This window comes from Octodon degus, unplaced genomic scaffold, assembly GCF_000260255.1.
Source record: "Octodon degus isolate 3935 unplaced genomic scaffold, OctDeg1.0 scaffold00006, whole genome shotgun sequence".
Lineage (NCBI taxonomy): Eukaryota > Metazoa > Chordata > Mammalia > Rodentia > Octodontidae > Octodon > Octodon degus.
Window position 1 is genome coordinate 20,889,959 of NW_004524582.1, and position 19,501 is coordinate 20,909,459.

The window sequence follows — 19,501 nt, forward strand, 5'->3', positions numbered from 1 at the left end:
AGAGGAAAAGGAGCAGGAGCCCGGTGGGGGGGGGGGGGGGGAGGGAGAGAGAGAGAGAGAGAGAGAGAGAGAGAGAGAGAGAGAGAGCTCTTAGACAGCAACTCTGGGAGCAGAGAGACTAAGACTTTTAGAACTTTCTAAATGTAAAACTCTAGACTGCTTCTTGCAATTTAAATATTTAATGTCAGTGGAGTTTCTTCTGTGTGCTGCCAGGCTGGCAGGGCTGCTGCTTTGGGCTGTCCATTTGCCTGTAAGTTGGAGCTTTGTGTTGCTTCTCCCTGAACAAGAGTTTGTTATAGGTGCCCCAAAGTCACTTTAGGAAGTCGGGTTCCCTGGGGAGAGAGTCTTCTCTGCAGAGCAGGGCTACCCGGAGATTTCTGCCAAAGAGCTTTTGAGGAATACCTTTGGTGGAATTTTAGATAGAAGATTGACTTTTCACTCTGGGAAAGGATTCAGTTAAGTTTGTATTATAACCTAAAACATACTTGCTTGAATTCTCAATGCAGCCATAGAAATTCATGACATTTAATGTATTTAATATGGCTAACAAGATGTGATCTGCCTTCTGATTGGCTCACTACTGAACAAGGATTTGTGTATTTGTGAAATCCAAATTGTTATCACTGCTAGTTTCTTTCTGTGTTAATACACTCTAGATGTTAAACACAACTGCTGTACCCTTCCTCTAGGAGCCGGCAGCTTACAGGGAAGTACAAACTCTTTCTCACTTAGGGAAGTGAGCTGCTGGTAGTAAATGATATGTGTGTGTTGTTGTGTGTTACAGTGTGAGTGTCTGTGTGTCCAGCACAGTGTGTATCTTTAATTCACATCCTTGCAACCCTGCTGGAGTCCTAAGCTCCTGCTTAAGTGACTGGTTGTCGTAGCCTGCCTCCAGAAGCAGGAGGATAAGAAGCATCTTAAAGTTCAGAGATGCTTTATCTGAAATACAGATTGGAAAAAGAAGTTTTTAAAAAGTATTAGTTTTCAGAAAGGGACTAGAGGCTGCTATGGCTTGGTTTTTGCTCAGCAACAGGACTTAAAAAGAACCTGTATCTAACTTGCATTTTTAAAAGTTTCAGAGGCCTTGAAGTGAGGCTTGCTTCAGTCCTGCCCATGGAGGGCAGGCAGCTGCCCTGCCCTGCTGGGGTGCCCGTGTGCCAGGCAGTCCTCAGCACCTGGCTCCTCCAAGCTGAGGTCTCCTCTGTAGATGTCCCTGTCCTGCCTCTGATACAAACCTGAAGGGTGAAATCAGTTCCCCACAAGTTTGTTTTGTGTTTGGAGACAAGACATTTGAAAAGTTCCATGTTAATAATGCATTATTCAAACAACCAGCTGATCTTCGGTAAGAGCTAAATTTGAGAACTTCTAAGTTTTAGACTATGGGATGTGACATTGTAAAATTTTACTTTGGGTAGGGAAAAAAACTGCTCCACAGTTCCAAAAGCAAGAAGAGAAAGCCTCAATGAGAAATCTTAGCTCTTTTCATCTTTCTATGATAATAAAACACTATGTATTATATTTTAGTGTGTGCTGTATGTGCACCCCCCAGTACATGTACCTTCTTATTAGGTCTTTTAAAAACTAATTATCTAGATAATCGCCTTGACACCTCTCACTTTCATTGCGAAGCAATACTCCGGTGTTATGAATCTAATGCTAAAAAATCTGTTTTCATTTCATGTAAAAAAAAGTGAGTCATGTGATTGCTCTCAGATATTCAAGTTTTAACATTAGGTATTAAATTTTGAGCATGATGTGTATTTAGGAAAAAAAAAACTTTTCATAAAAAAGTTACACTGTAGTTTTACCAAAGATAGTTCTTTAGGAAAGAGCTGTTCTGAGCCCTGGAAAGAAGTGAGTTACGGGGAAGTACAATGGTACCTGCAAAAGGTACCAGTTGGTCCTTCCAAGAAAATCAAGTAGATTGTTGAGTGATCATTTTTAGACTTTACCCTTTGGATGCTTCTCTTCTCTCTCTCTCTCTCTCTCTCTCTCTCTCTCTCTCTCTCTCTCTCTCTCTCTCTCTCCTTCCTCCCTCCCCCATTCACACTTATATTACATTGCATCCTTTTATGAACTCCTAATAACACACACACACACACACACACACACACACGTAGTTTTCTCAACTCATTGGTTCTGGAACATGTATTTAGCTAAAAACAAATGATAACAAAGCAATTTGTTATGAAGTTGTAACCAAGTTTGTAAAATTTCCCAGAGGCATTCTTTTTTTTATGGAAAATGTCACTTTCTTCCAATGGCTGCCAGAGACTTCTATCATGTTCATTTCTCCCAATTAAGTTGAAAATTTTCAGATGGTGGACTGTGTTAGTTTAAAGAGGATGGGTTGGAAGTTAATCCTGTTTTTAACTCCTTCCTGTCACTTACTAACTAGTGAGTTAGTTAGTAACTAACAGCCACTAACTGTGGCTTTTGATGGCCTTACCTTCAAATTTCTTACCATGCCCCTTTAATTTGAAAATGCAGATTGGTATGAGAAAGAATTATGAAAAAGAGTGAACTGCGCAGACGCTATTTCTTTACTCATGGTTTTGGTTCAAAATCACAAATGATACTGACATAATAGGACAATAGTAGGGGAAACTCAGAGGCCTGGGCTCTGTCAGTCTTGATTATAGCCAGAGCTTAGCAAAAGTACTTCCCGATCAAAGTAAGTAGATGCTCAATGAAAATTTGTTGACTGGCTAACTTGGGTGGAGAGAGAGAGAGAGAGAGAGAGAGAGAGAGAGAGAGAGAGAGAGAGAGAGAGAGTTTGGGCATCTGCTCCCCAGTCCCCTTGAGATACACACCCCACAGCCTCCATGTTGATTTTCATCATGAGTTTATTTAGAGCCCAAATCACTTTTGCAAAGCAAAACAAAAGTCTAAAGATTTGAGGACCTTCTTACCTCCTTTTAAAGGAAAGATAATGCATTACACAGTGATTCACAAAAAGCAGAAATATAATTTAAATGCTGCTGGCTGTTCTGGGAAATAAAATTTCTTTGTAGCATCATAATCTTAGTGGATTTTGATAAAGAAGTGCGTGGGTGTCTCAGAGAAACTTTGAGCTTTGCGTCTTCTTCTTCTTCTTCTTCTTTTTTTTTTTTTTTGCTCTAATTCTAAAGGCAGAAGGAAAAGGGTTCCATTTTCTGTGGTGTACGCTACCATAAATTGACCCGATGTCTTCCAAAATTCATATATTTGAATGGCCTTGCTGTGCCAGCTGCATCTTGGAGGCATATGACTGCACAATTATATAGTTTAACACAGCACACAGAGTACAGTCAGATAGGAAATAAAAATATGTTCTAAAGACTTCAGAATTTGTTCCGTGCCGAGCTTCAATAAAAACAAAAACAGTCTGTATTTTTTTACTTCCTGAAGTCTGCCCTGTGAGATGAAAATATCAGTGAGAACCTGAGACGCCTCATAGTGAACAGCATTCTAAGTGAAGAGATTTAAGTGATGTTGAATTACTGTAGGAATTAAGAAAGTTCACAAGTAGAGTTATAAAAATCATAGCAGATAAGTTTTCAGTATCTTGTTTCCTCAAATAACCAAAAAGGAATATGTTTTCAAATGCTGATTTTAAGTCTATATATTGGCATCAGGCTCATTTTAGCAAATATCATAAAGAGCAGGAGAGTGTGTTCCTTTATATTTTGCGGGTGTTTTCCTTTCAGCAATCTTACACAGCCCATCCCCAAAGAAAGAACTCTGATTACATCGGAAGCGGTTCACCCGAAGATTTTATTAGAATTACGGTGTTTAGCTTTATGGAATTTAATATGAATGTTAAAAATGTTCGAAGACCTTGAAATTTAAATCCGCTGTTTCTCAGCCTCCCCAGCAGCTCAACTCTACAACTCCCTGGGGAGGGGGTGGGTGGAGTGGGGGAGTCTCAGGCCTTTCTTTCAGCTACAATTTTATATACTCGGTCACAGGGTTTCACATTGTAACATCATGTTTATTCACGGAATAGCTTAGTATCATTGATGTTCCGATGCAATCTAGTTAAAATGAGATTAAGTATTTTGGATAGGTAAGAGAGAAAGGAAGAGGCTTTGTGATGGTGGGGGAGTTTATATTTCCCTCCTAGAAATTTAGAAACAGCAACAGCAAAAACATGTTGCTGGTACTCTAAGGTGTATGTGTGATTTTCAGCTTTAAGGAAAAGAACTTTCTAACTTTCCCGGAGGGGGGTTGGGAGGGCGGGGGAGGGGCGCTGGTGGTGCTAAGGAAAGCTATTTCGAAAATGTTAGATGAAACCAAAAGTGCAATTTAAAAAGGAGAACTTCCAAACTCCTCTTTATTTTTTAGGTCCTCTACATGGTCTCAGAAAACAAATTGCAGAACTCTTCTGCTCATTTTATTTTCCCGAAGTGCTTTTTTCCCCCCATCTTCTTACTATGGGAACTGTTTTTAATTAAAAATTGTTGCAAACCAACTGTTTGTAGGAGGCCAAAAGGAAAAAAAAAAAAAAAAAAAAAAGAAATCTTTCAACTTCCATGCAACACAGATTCTTATCAGCTGAAAATCAATGCACATTTAAATTTCTCCCTTTTTGGCGTGCAAATTATGATATAGGACTTAAACAATATGCATTTAAAGCATTTAGCTTTTTGTGTGGGTTTCAGAAAGAAATTAATTTAAATTGTATGGAGAACAGGGCCATAAATCTCCTTTTATTGCAATTGTCCACATTGATTCATATTTCATGAGGAAAACAGCGCACCCCTTTTCCAAAAAGGCAAACAAAACATAAAACAAGCACAAACATCCAACTTTATAAATGGCCAAGAAACAGTATCATGAATTTAGTTATTTGAATTTGATTGTTGGGTCTCAAAATATAATTAATCAAAATATAATCTGTCCTTAAAGAATCAGAAAATACAGAATTTAGGAATTGGTGTTGTTACGACCATATGCCTTTGTCATATTCTGACCAGGATATTTTCTTTCCTTTTCTGTATATCTGAGCATCTTTTTTAAATTTTAAATTCTGATCACATGCATCTGAATATAGCCAGCTATCAATACTTACAATTCGGTCATTCTATCAAGAATTCCTGAGCTTCAGACAATGAAAGTATCAGAAATTGGAAGGATAGAGATGACTAGGACATTTTCTGTCCTCTAGGAGCTTACAGTTTAGGAATGAAGGAAACCATATACCCCACCTCTCATCCTGAGGCAGGCGCGGTGATAGATTAATCCTCAGTGTCCTCTTGTACAGATACACAGTGCAGCACGTGCCTCTCTCTGAAGGGAGATGACACTAACATCTGGGCAGCGTGGGCTGTTAGTCACTGTGGTCAGCCAGTGGTTTCTGTATTACATCAGCTCCCATCACCCTTCTGAGCACTGCATAAGGCAGGTCCCCGGAATGTCCACATCTTTACTGATGAGTACCCGGAGACACAGAAGATCAATGAGTGGTCCCAGGCCAGACAAATGGTAGCTCTGTGTCTGAGGCTGTGCTGCTGAGTACACTACGGTAGCGCCTCTTGAAATAAGGGATACGAGGGCCATTCTAGTTTCAGCTGTAAGCCCTTGCAGTGGACATGTATTTGGATTTTCTGAAGACAAGTTGACTTCCAGAGGTGGCTTGGAAGCTGACTCCATCTACCTAGCAGGATTCTAGTGGCTGTCTCTCAAATGCTTGCCTTCAAAGGAGACTGTATCCATTTTTGGAGATAGAGTTGGGAATGGAAAATATACCTTGAGTATTGAAAGAAAGAACTAAATCAGAGCACTTACTGAAAAATATTTAATATGCTCACTGTATCTGAAGAATCTAAGCAATTGTTGTAGAAAAACAAAAGTCATTTTAAATTTTTGTGTTTTTTTCTTTGAAAAATATATAGATTTGCATCCAGTGATTTATTATTTTCAACCATGTCTGAGGAAAGTAGTATTTGAGTTGTGTAAATCGTGGGGAGTGAAGCAAAGCTTTTTCATTTTTGGTAATATTACTCCTTTGACAACAATAACAGTGTAAGTATTAGGAGGCTATATTGTAATTAGAATTTGGCATAGCACTGGCTTCCTGTACTGCTCATCAATTGAGAATCTGAGGAAAAATAAAGACATCATAGAAAAGAACCCCTGAAAAGTGTCTATCATCAAGAAGTCAATCAAAAACAAATACTGGAGGGGCTGTGGGGGAAAAGAAACCCTCCTCCACGGTTGGTAGGAGTGCAGACTTGTACAACCTCTGTGGAAATCAGTGTGCAGATGCCTCAAAAAACTAAAGATAGTGGTCCCACTCAATCCAGCTATTCCCCTCCTGGGTATCTTTCCGGAAGAATGTAAAATATACCACAGTGATATATGAGCACCCATGTTTATAGCAGTGCAATTTGTCGTACCCAAATCTTAGCTACAACCCAACTGTCCATCAACTGAGGAATGGATAAAAAAGATGTGGTATTTTTATGCAATGGAGTGTTACTCAGCTATGAAAAAGATTAACCTGAGGCTTTTATACATTAATGGATGTAACTAGAGACAACACTCATAGGTGAAATGCATCAGAATTACATGTGTAAGCATGGTATTGTTTCTCTAGTATAAGGACCTGAAAGAGTAAACAAAATCTGAAAGGTACAATAGATACTATGAAGGGGAAACTGTTCAAAGGGAAGGAATGGATGGGATGAGGAAAAAGAGAAAGGAAAGAAAGAAGGGGAAAAGAAATATATATATATATATATATTAGCTCGAATAATTATACTGCTGATTTTTGCTGGTCTATTGAAAGGAGCAGTTAACGCTTAATTTCTATTTTTCTTTTTAAACTTGCGGTCAATTTTGCATGCTTATGTCTGGTAACCTGAGCAACTAATTTGAAGACAACAACATGAATGTAACAACCATTATTGAATTCCTACCATCTTGTTTAGCAAAATTCTGCGTGGTTTGCAATTTTTGTTTGTTTCTTTTTGGATTTTTTTTTCTATTTTTCATTCTCTTTACAAAAAAGAAAATAAAGAGAAAAAAGTGAGCCCTACATTTTGGCTTCTCTCTTAGTTTGATCTACTCTGAAGAGGCAGTCAATGCCTCCACATCCTGTCTCTCTAGAAGTTCTTTGTAGAGTTTGTAGTTTCCTTCCTACCATTGCAACCCAACTTGGCCATCTGTGAAGCCATTGTCCCTACAGTGAATGCCTACCAATCTTAAGAGGGAGGAAGGATCTCTTTATTCGACCCACTCCAAAGCCTGAGATGCATGCATCTTTTTGCAGAACCGGGGATTGAACTCAGGCCCCTGAGCTTGCCAGGCAAACCATCTCCCCGGCCCCTTCTGATCTTCTTTTAAGAGCTAAAAAATCTGCAACAGTGTCCTTACATGCACTTTCTGGGGCCACCATCCCCAGTTGCTCGGTCTTCTAATGCTCAATCCAAGTGCTTTTGGCACATGCTAGGAAAACACTGCATTCCAGCTGCCCTCTCCCCATTGGAGGCTCTGGTAGCCGCATCCTTGTGCGCACAGCGGTATCACCTTCCACCAGCCCAGTTTGAAGTTGTCATCTTCTAATAAAAACATTGAGCACCAAAGATTTGTGGAGTCCTCCAAAGAGATGCCTTCTTTATCCTAATCACAGCATGAACCCTCCTCCTCCTTTTTCTGGTTTGTAATGGCCTTTCAGCTGTGCTTTCTGCTCTCTCCTTTCACCTTTCCCTCTATTCCCTACAAGTAGCCAAGGTGATATTTTTGATGCATAAATCAGATCATGTGTCTCTTCACTTTCCCCTCACACCTAGTCCGAGCTATGAGCTCCTCCTCACCCAGGCTCTAAGGCCCTATTGATCTGTTCCTTACTGATGGTTCAGTTTGCCAGACTCAAGCCACAAGGAACTTCTTTTGGATGCATTAACTTGCCTAGCCAGTTCACATCTGAGGTCTTCTGCCCTCTGTGGTGGATGGGCAAATGACTTCCTCCATAATAATTCTATTAAAAGAATTTGTGTTATAATCTGGCATGGTGCTGGCTTTCTCTGCACATGATCAGTTAGATATTTCCCAGGAAAGAAGGACAATGGAAGAAATGAGTCTCAGCCCTTAGAAAGTCCTCTGTTGTCAACTTCATGTCCTTTTCTCAGAGAGGCTTTCTTCAGTCCTCTCAATCAAAGCAAACCCCAGTTACCCTCATGCACCTCTCCATTTGCTTTATGGGAACTCCTATAAGCTGATGTTTTCTTGCTTCCTGTTTATGTTGTCAATGTTTTCTTGTCCTGCATAGAGTCTAAGCCTCCTGAGGGCAGGGGCAGTGGTCACTTCCACAACTATCTTCCCCATTTCCCACAGCACAGGGCTGAGATGGAAAGCATATCTATAGAATAAAGGAAATGAAGTGGCTTTAGTAGGTCCAGGCTGACCCCAGAATCTGCCCTGAATCTCACCAAGAATTTCCCTCAGTTCCATTTGGAATTGCAGATATGTGAGCTTAACAGCCAGGAACTTGCAGAGAAGAAAGTCCTGAGAAGGGCGTGTTTCTCTTGTGAAGAAAGGGTAGACTTGCTATCTGAGTGTTGCTGGAAATCTCCCGACTTCTGACTAAAAATATTTATACCAATCCTAATGGTGTTTTCTTATTTCTTCTACACATTCTCTCTTCCTGGGTCTATTTGAGGGTCTGCAGCTCGGAGATATGTTATATATCATGATAGCACCTGGAGCACTTACTTTGCATTTTTTGAAAAGTATTTTAAGGCCATTAAATCATTTGTTTGAGGTGATTTGCACAACAGAAAATGTGGGAAACTATCTCAGTACTGTATAGGCACCTCATGTAGAGTAACTGTGTTTGCTAACTCTGTGGTGGAGAGAACGGAGAGCAAAAGCCAGAGTGCAAGAGAAAAAAGCAAAAGAGAGCGGGAGGTAGCCTGGATTGCGCTCACTTGGGCCTACCGTTTCCCAGCTGCTGGTTAGCAAATATGCACCGTGCTTTCCACTCCTCCCAACACATGCATACTTCAGAGTGAAAAGAAAGATTTGCCTTGAAGCTCAAGAAGACAGATTTGGGTGCAAATCTTGGCTCTGTCTCCTACTTGTTGTTTGAGCTTAGGGACGTCTCTTAACTCCTTTAAGCCTCAGTTTTCTTGTCTGAGTAGTACATTGTGAAAGGCTCATTCATACAAAATGCCTGGCATATACTAGGTGCTAAGCAATGGGAACTACGGTTATTATGCCCTTATTCTCTGTTCTTCCAGCTAATTAAATATTGTAAGTAATGCAACACTTTGCTTGATTTCCTAAGTGTCTTTAAAAATCCTTTTCATGTGGCCTCCACTAACATACTGTAACTTGAGAAACTAAATGTTCAATATCATGTCATAGGATTTGTGGCCCAGTGTGTCATCCAATGTGAGAGACTACGGAGGTTTTTCACTGTTTTGTACTACCAATGACTTACTAATCAGAAACCATCCCATAGGAGAGAAATGGCTTGTTGCAGTGGCCACATTCTCCTGCACATCTCCAGGGTATGGTGACCCCTTAGAACACCAATGGTTAAGTGTTTAATGTTGCCCATTGTATGAGACCATGTGCACCCCACTTCATAGGAGCAAGATAAAAAGTCAGGAGAGAAAGAACATTGAACTGTTCCCCTGTACCAGTGCCACTGTAGGCCTGATTACATGGGGCCCCAGAAGAGGGCTGCAGAGCAGGCTGCTGGGGTTGTCATGGGCCTTTCTCCAAAAGAGGCACACTCCTCAGTGTGCAGTTGGGTGTAGACCTCTCAAGGGAGCTGGGTCAGCACTTTGGGCAGAAGCCCAAAGCTCCACCTGTGGGTCTACACTGATGACAGGTGTCCCATGGATCCATTGTGACACCTGGCAGCTTCATCCTCACATGGAAAAGACACTCTCCCAGGCCAGGTGAGGGACTGAGCAGTACCATGTGGCATCTCTCTGGCTGGATGGATCAGGGCCGTAAAATCACCTGCGTGTTGCTTTCTTTCTGGATACACCGTGGTGGTAGTTTTATTGTACTGTTGCTCTACTTTGATTTCTTGTATTGAATTCTTTATAAGTTTCCCTCTATTTCTTTTCTTTGACCAGGGAGGGCACCTGATTTTTATTTAAAGCTCCACTTTAATAATAATTGTTATCAACCTTTTAAAGAGAAATAGCTTCATAATTCAAACAAACATTAAATCACTTGCTGACATTTTTCGAAGGGAGTAGTGCTTGTTAAATTTTGCTTCCCAATGTAGGTCATTTCTTGGGACTCATGAGGATTTTATCTTGCTACTGCAAATCTGTGCACGAGCGAAAGCTAAACCAGGGAAACAAGGCCAACCACTCGGCAGTGCACACCCCAGAGGCGATCCTGCTCATGCCTTGGGATTGAACTCTGGTGAATCTGCAGCTGGCTGACATTTTTTATTTTTACTTAAAATGAAGAAGTTGGTGCCGATCAGCTGCCCTTGCAAAGCTTTTATTTGGTGGAGCCTACCACTCCCAAGTAGGCCAAATCATAGAATTTCAAACCTGGAATACACAGGAGGTGTCATTTCATACAGCTTCTGATTGCTCGGTTATAGAACCCAAAGCCAGGCCTTAGCTGGACTCTCTTGTGCTCTCAGTTGTTAAGAACTGGCCACACCTGAACGCTCTTGCCTACCACTCATCTGTACTTCAACCTTATAAAAACCTGTAATGTTCTAAGACCTTTTTTTCCTTCTTGAGTTTTCCAGTTACCTGGAAATTACATTGATCTTTAGCATTGTGCCATTGATGCAAAAAAACACATCACTAATCTTCCTTGTTTTTGAATTTAAGATTGTTTTTCTTGACAATATATTTAAAATCGAGTTGTATATGCTTTCAATGTTTATTATTTTGATTCGAAAATACACATTTTTATCAATGTGGATTGTCTATAAAATATGTCAATGGCAAGATAGTAAATAAAAATTATCTTTTATTTTATCATAAAATTGCTGTTAATATTCAGCAAATAAACACATGTACATAACATTTTATTTACTTTACAGAATATTGAGTTTCCTTTTAAATCCAGCTCTTCAAATTATGAGTATTTCACCTTGTCCTTAATTCTTCTTAACATGTAATTACAGTTGCCTGAATTATTGATACATCATGCTTGAAAAACTAAGACTATCTAGATATATAAAAATTATGTAGCCCCTTTACTAAAATTTGTATTCAAAGAGCTCAGTATTCCTAACAGTCAATCTTATCCCTCTGTGAGGTGGTATAAAGAGTTAACTATGGGTCTATGATGTTCACCATTAGCAATTAGTAGTAATCAGAAATCTGGAGTCCAGATCTTGTCACTATTTTTTCTCATGTTTTGGTGGTAAGGAATCAAACCCAGGGGCTCACATATGCAAATGCTCTACCACCAAGCTAGGTCTGTCACCTTTTAGAAAAGATTCCTCCTCTTCATTTGAGGGTAGATTCTTTTTTCTTCCTGCTTTTCCTTCTTTTATATTGTTTCTGAGAGAAGAAGCAGGCAGCCTTGTACAGTATCTATAAATCAAAAGAATTTTGCACAATTCATACTGGGAATAGGGAGTTAGAATTAATGTTAAGAGTCAGTGCTGATCTAGAACCAGCAGGTCGGAATATAGCAAGTTAATTTATGACACTATCTGAAGGATTTCTCTTTGATTCAGGCAGAAAGGAAGACCTCCAAAAGAGGGTGGGGGTTGTATATGCAACATTATTTTATTTTTCTCACTGGATTCAAGAGGTCCTGGGGTCAGCAACTATCTTACCCATGTTCCTATTCTTCCTGACAATTGCTATTCTCTGTGGCTAGCAGCCATCTTTGAAAAAAGGGATATTTCATAGAGGCTACCATTTTATAATTAGTTTCTGAGTAACCATTCTTTTTATATAGGTAATATGCATTCTGTAAATAAACCTCCAATGCATGGGTTCTTATTATGTATAATGAAATGGTGTGCAGTGAGATTATGCCTTCTACAACCACATTCTGCATTAATTACTTAACTTCTGGAGTCATGCAAATTTATTTCTTAGGGTTGCATGGCTTTGGGTGAGTTAATTTACCCCTCTGTGCCTGGATGGTCCTCATGGGTAATAGGAATAATGATCGAATCTATGTTTCTGGGTTGTTATGAAGATTGAGTGTGATGATTCTTACAAAATGCTCAGCACACTGCCTGTACTTTAGTAGTGTCAACTATTGTTAGTATGTCTTATTTGTTTAATGGATCCTGAACATCACCATATGTGGTCTTCATGACCTAGAGATAGAAAGAGTTGCACCCCCTGTCTTAAAACAGCTCGGTGAGGACACCACAAGGATTCATAGACAATGAGGCTTCTGAGAGATCAGTGGAATTTGCCAGTCCAGAAATGATACCAGGAAGGCTATTTTAGGAGGGGGAACAGAAAATTCAAGGAAATTGAGCCCTGAGAAGTGATGCTATATTTGAAGAAGCATGAGGATTTGGACATAGCTGGGGCCTAGGGCGTGAGTGTGAGTGTACAAGTTGTGCATCAGGGTGTGCTTGGCAGTAGTGACAGGAAATAAATCTCTGTTGGAAGCCAAGGTGAGAGTGTGAAGGTGTTTCTCCAGCATGCTAGGGCTGTTGGTGGACTGTAGCCTTTACCCATTGTGCATTGGATGGTAGTAGGGTGAGTCTCACCACATGTATTTAACATCTCTGAGCCTTGGTTTCCTCCTTTGAAAAAAAATGGGAAACAGTAGTCCCCAGGTCATAAACTTGTTTTAGGGAATTTATTAATGGCTTTATGTGTTTAGGCTAACCTCTTGGCACATAGTAAAATTTAATCAGCATTAGCTTCTATTGATGAAGAGAACTGATAGAGAGGTTTTGTTGTTGTTGTTGTTACTGCTTGTGGGAGGAGAAAAACAATTTGATTTGGCATTGCCCAAGAACCCTTCAGTCCTTAGGTGGTAGCTGAATGACGTCTTTCCTAGAACACGTTTGTATTCTGAGAGGAAGGCTCAGTGGATGGCAAGATGCATAAAAGAAAAATTACACACACTTACTGGCTGACTGAGCTATTTTTAGCTTAGTATGTCTGAGACGAAGGATGGATTTTCATGGCAATTTTTTTTAAGATGCAGAATTACAGTAAGCCAAGGTTATGTAACTTGCCCAGGGACACTCTATTTTTTTCATCTTTGAGGTCCTCACTGTGGTCCATTAAACTTCTGGCAGCCATGTTGGGTCTCTAGGGTTCTGAGTTGTCTTGCTTTGACTGGATTGGGACCAGTTTGGGAAACTAGAAAGGATGTTCTGTGGCTTCTGGGAAGACTTCTTTCATTGGCAATGAGTATAGCTCGAGCGTCCCACTGCAGGGTGGCAATGGGTCCAGGGAGGAGGCTGCTTGGGACAGAGAGAATGACAGCAAGAGCTGAGCCCGTCCCACCCAAGGCCTAGAGCCTGTGCCTCCACAGCGCTCAGTTTCCACATTGATAACATGGGAACAACATACACCAGAAGAACATTCTAGATGCCAAGTGGCACCTGGTGGATGGGCTTCCAGACCCAGAGTGGGTACCAGCTGGGGCCAGTTCTCTTCTTTGCTTGGTACATTATGTCACATTGTAGACCCACCGCATTTTGCTTATTTTGTGGGTTTTTTTTTTTTTTTTTGTTTTGTTTTGTTTTATGTCCATACTTTCTCTCTGATTCTAAGCCTGTGGCCTTGGGCTAATTGTTTCCTTTTCTGAGCCAGCTTCCTCTTTGGACTTCTCTGGATCAGAGTAGATATGAACTCCAAGGTTCTTTTTGCCTCTTGAAGCTTAGAATTGGGATGATGTGGAGTCTGGCTTTCTGTTTTTAATCTGCCACATAACATCCAAAATCAAGGTCCATAGTATGTTTTGGGCTCTCTGTCTAGCTTCTTCTTCCAGGTCTTTCCCCATCTCCTTGGGTGAGAGATCTTGCTGAGTCACTGTGTCTTTCTTTTCCACATAAACTGGCTGGAACAGGAGGGCCATATTTTACCTCAAAATGCTTCATGCACTATTGTTTTAAAACGTACATGGAGAGGAAGACCCAGAGCTTGTTTCTTCCTGTCATCATGAGGTAGCTCAAATGCAAATGCAGGATGTACTAAAATTACACAGTTCAGGGGGTGCTCCATACCATTAGTTTTTAAGAAAGGTTAAAATTTACCTGAACCAAGACTAGGAAATAAGCTTAAGGTGTTAGGTTATTCTGAAAAGACTGGTAATGCCTGTTGGCTAAGAGCATTAAACTGCTTGGAATTGATCACTTGTGTGTACTATTTTAAAAACTGCTTGCTGGGATGGTGATTTAAACCTATTTATTTTTTTTCTGGACTCCAAACTTTGCCTTTGTCTGTTGAAAAAATACTGTATTTGAAACAAACAAACATTAAAATATGGTTTACTATATTTCCAGGTGTTTGATGGAAATGAAAATATGTCAAGGCTTTTATAGTTAGAAACTAAAATCTCAGTCTTAATTTACTTCATTGTGTTCCCAGGGAGCTCAACCCTATATAATATTACCCTGTCTCTGGAGTCCTTCCTGATGGGATACCAGATACTCCTGGTATAATGAAGGAGTGGGGGAGGTGGAGAGAGGAAGGCTGGGGAAATGGTTTCCAGTCCTAATTCTATATTTCCTGAGATTTTTTTTATGGAGGCAGGGGCGAAGCAGAGAAGAAAGAAATCTGCCGTTAGTTTTATTACAGCTTTGATTTTAAAACCATTTAAGCAGTAGCATTCATGGTGGCCCCCTGTGGTGTCTTGGCTGGAACTGCATAGACTCCCTCATTCCTCCACAGCATCTAGAGTTATTTTTATTATCTGCTCAGTGAGGGAGAAGCACAAGAATGGCCTGCCCTCAGGATGTTCACAGCCCAGCAGGAAGAAGGTCAGCTCCATGTCTCGCTTCGTTGAGGCCTGACAAGTTTGTGTCCTGTTGGGCTAAGCGAGCTGATGGGAGCAGGGAGAGCACACGTTATCTCAGCCAGTCGTATGGTGCTGAAACATACATGCGGACACACACACATATGTGCTCAAACTCACACACATGTGCATGCACACACATACACACACTGCACACATTGGCTCTCTCTAAGTTGCTCTAATTAGGTGGTAAATTGTGATTAAAATATTCATATGCCTAATGAACCATCATTTTTCTGAGCGTGTGGTATATCTGGTGATCTTCAGAGGAATTAAGCTACCTAAATATTCACAGAGAGCAAGAGAGAACTGTAAAAGCCATAAATGTCCCAGGAGGTGCTCCAACCAAGTTCCTTAATCCTGGGTATCCAGACCTTTGTAGAGGGAAAAAGAAATAAGGCAGCTTCTTCAAACTCACTTAAATGCCACACTGGCAAAATTAACCCTTTTTCCCCCTAGGTATGAGAAATCACTGGAGTGAAGAATAGAAAATTTAACTCATCACAACATGGTGTGTCTGGGAATTCTTGAGACTTTTAGGTTGTTATTTAGTGAATCTTAAAAATAGATCTCCAATCCTTGTCCCCCAACTATGCTATGTGGCTGGACAATCCTGAGATGATTTTAGGAAGAAATAGAGGGCCTAAACTATTAAATAGTTAAGAATCTATAAAAAGTAAGTCAGGAGAATAAAGTGGGAAAGACAGCAGTATCTCAAAATCTAAAGAGCAGGAATGACAATCACAGCAAGCACTTCCTAGGGCTTGCTGCAGGCCAGGCCCAGCCCTAGGTACTTCGCATCATCATCGCCACTAAGCTGTGCCCCCCGGGGTGAGCAGCACTGTCCCTTGGTCATTCAGACAAGAGCACAGAGATGGTGTTGTAGACACATTCTCAACACTGGGACAAACTTCCTGACACTCAAAACCTAGGGGAGGGAAGGTTTATTCTGAGTCCCTGCTTCAGAGGATTCAGTACGTGGTCAACTGGTTCCAAGGCAGAGCTGGAGCAGTGGAAGGCCGGGGCACCTGCTCACCCCAAGGCAGCCAAGAAGCTGGGAGAGAAGAGAGGTGTCGGGCTGAGAGTTCACTCTTCTAGGTCATGCTCAGGGACTGGTCTACTCCCCCAGGCTTCGCCTTCTGATTGCACATTCAGCTACGGAGCTCATCAATGGCTTACTCCCCAGTGATTTAGAGCCCGGTGATCCAATCGCCTTTTAAGAGCCCCATGAGGCTCTTAAATGCATGAGGCTTTTGTTGGGGGAGTTTGAATCTAAACCGTAGCAGGAAGAGAACTGCTTAGTCACTGGTGCAGGGCTTTGCAATCAAAGGCATACTGTGGTCTGAACCTGGGTGTTCCAAGTTCAGGCCGGGTAGAGCCTTCCTTTGCAATTCCATAGCTCTCCTAAAGAATACTCCCCCACCTCTACAGATAGAAAAACTGAGGCCACAGGGGTCAGAGCAGCCTGAGGGACAGATGGTGCAGCATAACCAAGGCTTCCTTGCTGATAGATGGCCTTGTTTCGGTTCCACAGTGGCCCCACGCTCACCTCTGGACCCACAGGAGAATTCTCTGGGGGGCTTGAGTTCAGAGACAACGCAGCAGTGGTAACACAGAATGGAGGGCCAGGGCTAGAAAGGGTAAGGTAGACTACTCTTGACTGAATGAAGAAAGAACAATAAATACACTAAAAGAGGAATAGCAGGCCCTGAAGTTTAAACACATTAGGTAAGACAGCTTACCGGAAGTTGTACGTATGCAAGCCCATACTATCTTTCCAGGCAGGGCAGTCTATAAGAGGTCTATGTGAATTAACAAAAGGGCCACCCTCTGAGAATCCTACAATGTTTCTGCGAATAGGAGAAGCTTCCTGGAAATCCTGGCCAGCATCAGTCCCCCAGGGCTTGGCAAAACATTTAAGATTTTAGTTCCCGACTCCCTAGCCAGCTGCCTTTTTACAGTATAGAAACTGCCCAACTGAATGAGATTTATTTTTATTTAATTTAGTCACCCAGAGTCTAACTCAGATCCTGACATACAGCTGATGTTCATTAAATATCGATTGCACACATCAAGAATTTTAAGGACAGTGCTAATTGATTGCTGTCACACAGCACACAAGAAGTTGTTTGGGGCCTGTGCTGCACAGAAGGCTGGAAATGACTCTAGGAGGTATTTTAGGGGCTAAAATGTGGGTCAGTGTAGAGCACTTGCCCAGCATGGCTGAAGACAAGGATGCAGATCCTAGTACCATAGAAAGAAAAAGAAACCTGTCAGGTATTTCAGGATTGTGTTTGTTGGGGAAGAAGGAGGGCATCTTGGTCAAAGGAAATGAAGAGCTAGGACACTATGAGCACATGGCTCTAGGGCAGGACCAGGAGGTGGTCTTCTAAGCCCCGCACACAGAGGTCTCTGCAGATAGAAAGAATTGTACACTTGAAGAAGAAGACAGTCATTGGTTTCCAAGCTTGAGTTCTGTGACAGGTTTCCCTCCTGATAACACACTATCTGAGCTTATAAAGAGAAATATTTATTTTGGTTCCTGACTTTAGAGAGTTTTAACCAATGGTTAGGAGAACCCATTGCTTTTAAACCCCTGGTGGAGGGAGGGCACCAGAAGAAAATGGCAGAAAGTACCTTGTGAAGCAAGCAGCCCACATTAAGGCCAGGAAGCCAAAGATAAGGAAGGTTTAAGGGCTCTACCATTCCCTTAGAAGGCCTGCTCCCAGGGCCCCAAGGATCTCCCACTAGATGCTCTTCATAAAGGTTTTACCACCTCTAATAATACCCCTTGGGGTTCAGGCCTTTGACTTGGGGACTTTGGGGAACATTTGAAATCCTCACTAGAGCAGAATGCAGTGTGAATGTGACTTCATGGGTTGTCAAGTTGTTGTCATGTTTCTGGGGGAGCTTCTCTTTCTTTTCTACCCTGTCTGTATTGTCAGGACTCCCAGAGAATCTGAGCTTGTAAGATATGTATCTAGGAAGAGACTCTCTAGCAACAGGCTCATCTGATTATGGAAGCGGGTAAGTCCCACAGTCTGCCACTTGCAAACTGGAGACGCAGGGAAGCTGGTGGTGAAATCTTAAGGCCTGCTAGCCAGAAAGCCAATGGTGCTGATACCATTCAGGGAGGGAAAGTCTGACAACCAGAAGCTCCAAGGGCAGAGAAAGATGGGTGTCCCAGCCCAAGGGCGTAGGCGGAGATCATCTAGTCATCCTTCATCTCGCTGATCTGTTCGGCTCTTCCAGCTACTGGAATGCCCACTCGTATTGGGGAGGAGGACCATCTGCCTTCCTCAGTTCACCAAGTCCTGTGCTTATCTCAGAGGAAATATCCTCACAGATGTACATAGAGATGTATTTAGCTAGATATCTGATTTCCCCTAGTCTGGCCTGGTCAAGTTGACACAAAAATGAGCCACCACATCTTCCATTGTCAAAGTTCTTTCTCTGGCACAACAGACCCTGGGAATGGTGGTCCTGGAATTTTTGTTGCAGGGGACTGGTTTTGACTTTAGAACAGGAGGAAGCCTTTATATATTCTTGTACAAATCCATTGAAACATTATTCATTCTTTCATTTGATCCATCTGTATTGAACAGGGCCAAAAACTTAGCATACAGTGGTGTGCAAAGATAATCATGGGCCTTTCTTATGGGAAACTTACAGCTAGGTAAGGGGGGTGTGCCTCAGCTGATCAGTCATAGTAATTAACAACACATGTACATGTACATGTAAGATGAATAAGATATGTACTATGCAACAGTATCATCAGTTCACTAAAGTACTGAAGCATGTTTTTATGGAAGCATGAAATAGACCAAGCTACACAGGTAAAATTCATTGTCAAAGGCTTTGAAGAAATGGAGCTCCAGCTCCAAATTAGTATTTAGTTAATGATGTTCACTCTAGCTACTTCCCAGAATTCCCTGTAACAGTGCACCCTCAATGTTCATCAACTGTTAAATGCCTGCACAACTTCTCTCCTCCCCTCCTGCTCCCTTCTTTCACCTGCTTTTGATTAGTTTTATCTTTTATGTCATCTTCATTACTTACCAGTTTGGTCAAATTTATTTTTACCTTTTCAAAGCAAAGATTAAAAGTTCTTTCTCTTTTCCATTTTGAGTCTCATTATTTCTGTGCTTCTTTTTGGTTATTAGTGGTCCTGTTTTCAAGAACCTATTTAAGGGGTTGGAGAGATAGCTCAGAGGTCTAAGCACCTGCTTGGCAAGAGTAAGAACTCCCCAGGTCCGCAACAAGGCCCAGGCAGAGGCACTGGCCTTCCAGGCCACCCTAAGGAAGGCACAGATGCAGATCCACTCTCTGGAGAAGGCAGTGGAGCAGAAGAGCAAGGAGAACGATGAGTTGACGCGGATCTGTGATGACCTTATCTCCAAGATGGAGAAGATCTAACTGGCACCATGTTCACAGTGGTCCCTGCTGTCTGTCTGTCTGTCTGTCTGTCTGTCTGTCTGTCTGTCTGTCTTAAACTAGATTGTCTTTAAAAGACTAAATAAAGTTTGCCTTAAGCTCAGACTCCAAAGCCATCTTGTCTTGCTTAATGAGGGTCCCA

At 41.5% G+C, this 19,501-nt stretch overlaps 1 protein-coding gene across 10 annotated transcripts in view; it reads left to right on the forward strand.

The window, feature by feature from the left end:
• Positions 1 to 19,501, forward strand: part of Ldb2 (LIM domain binding 2) — a 380,985-nt gene that overhangs the window by 1,206 nt on the left and 360,278 nt on the right. The gene's annotated exons all lie outside the window — the stretch shown is intronic.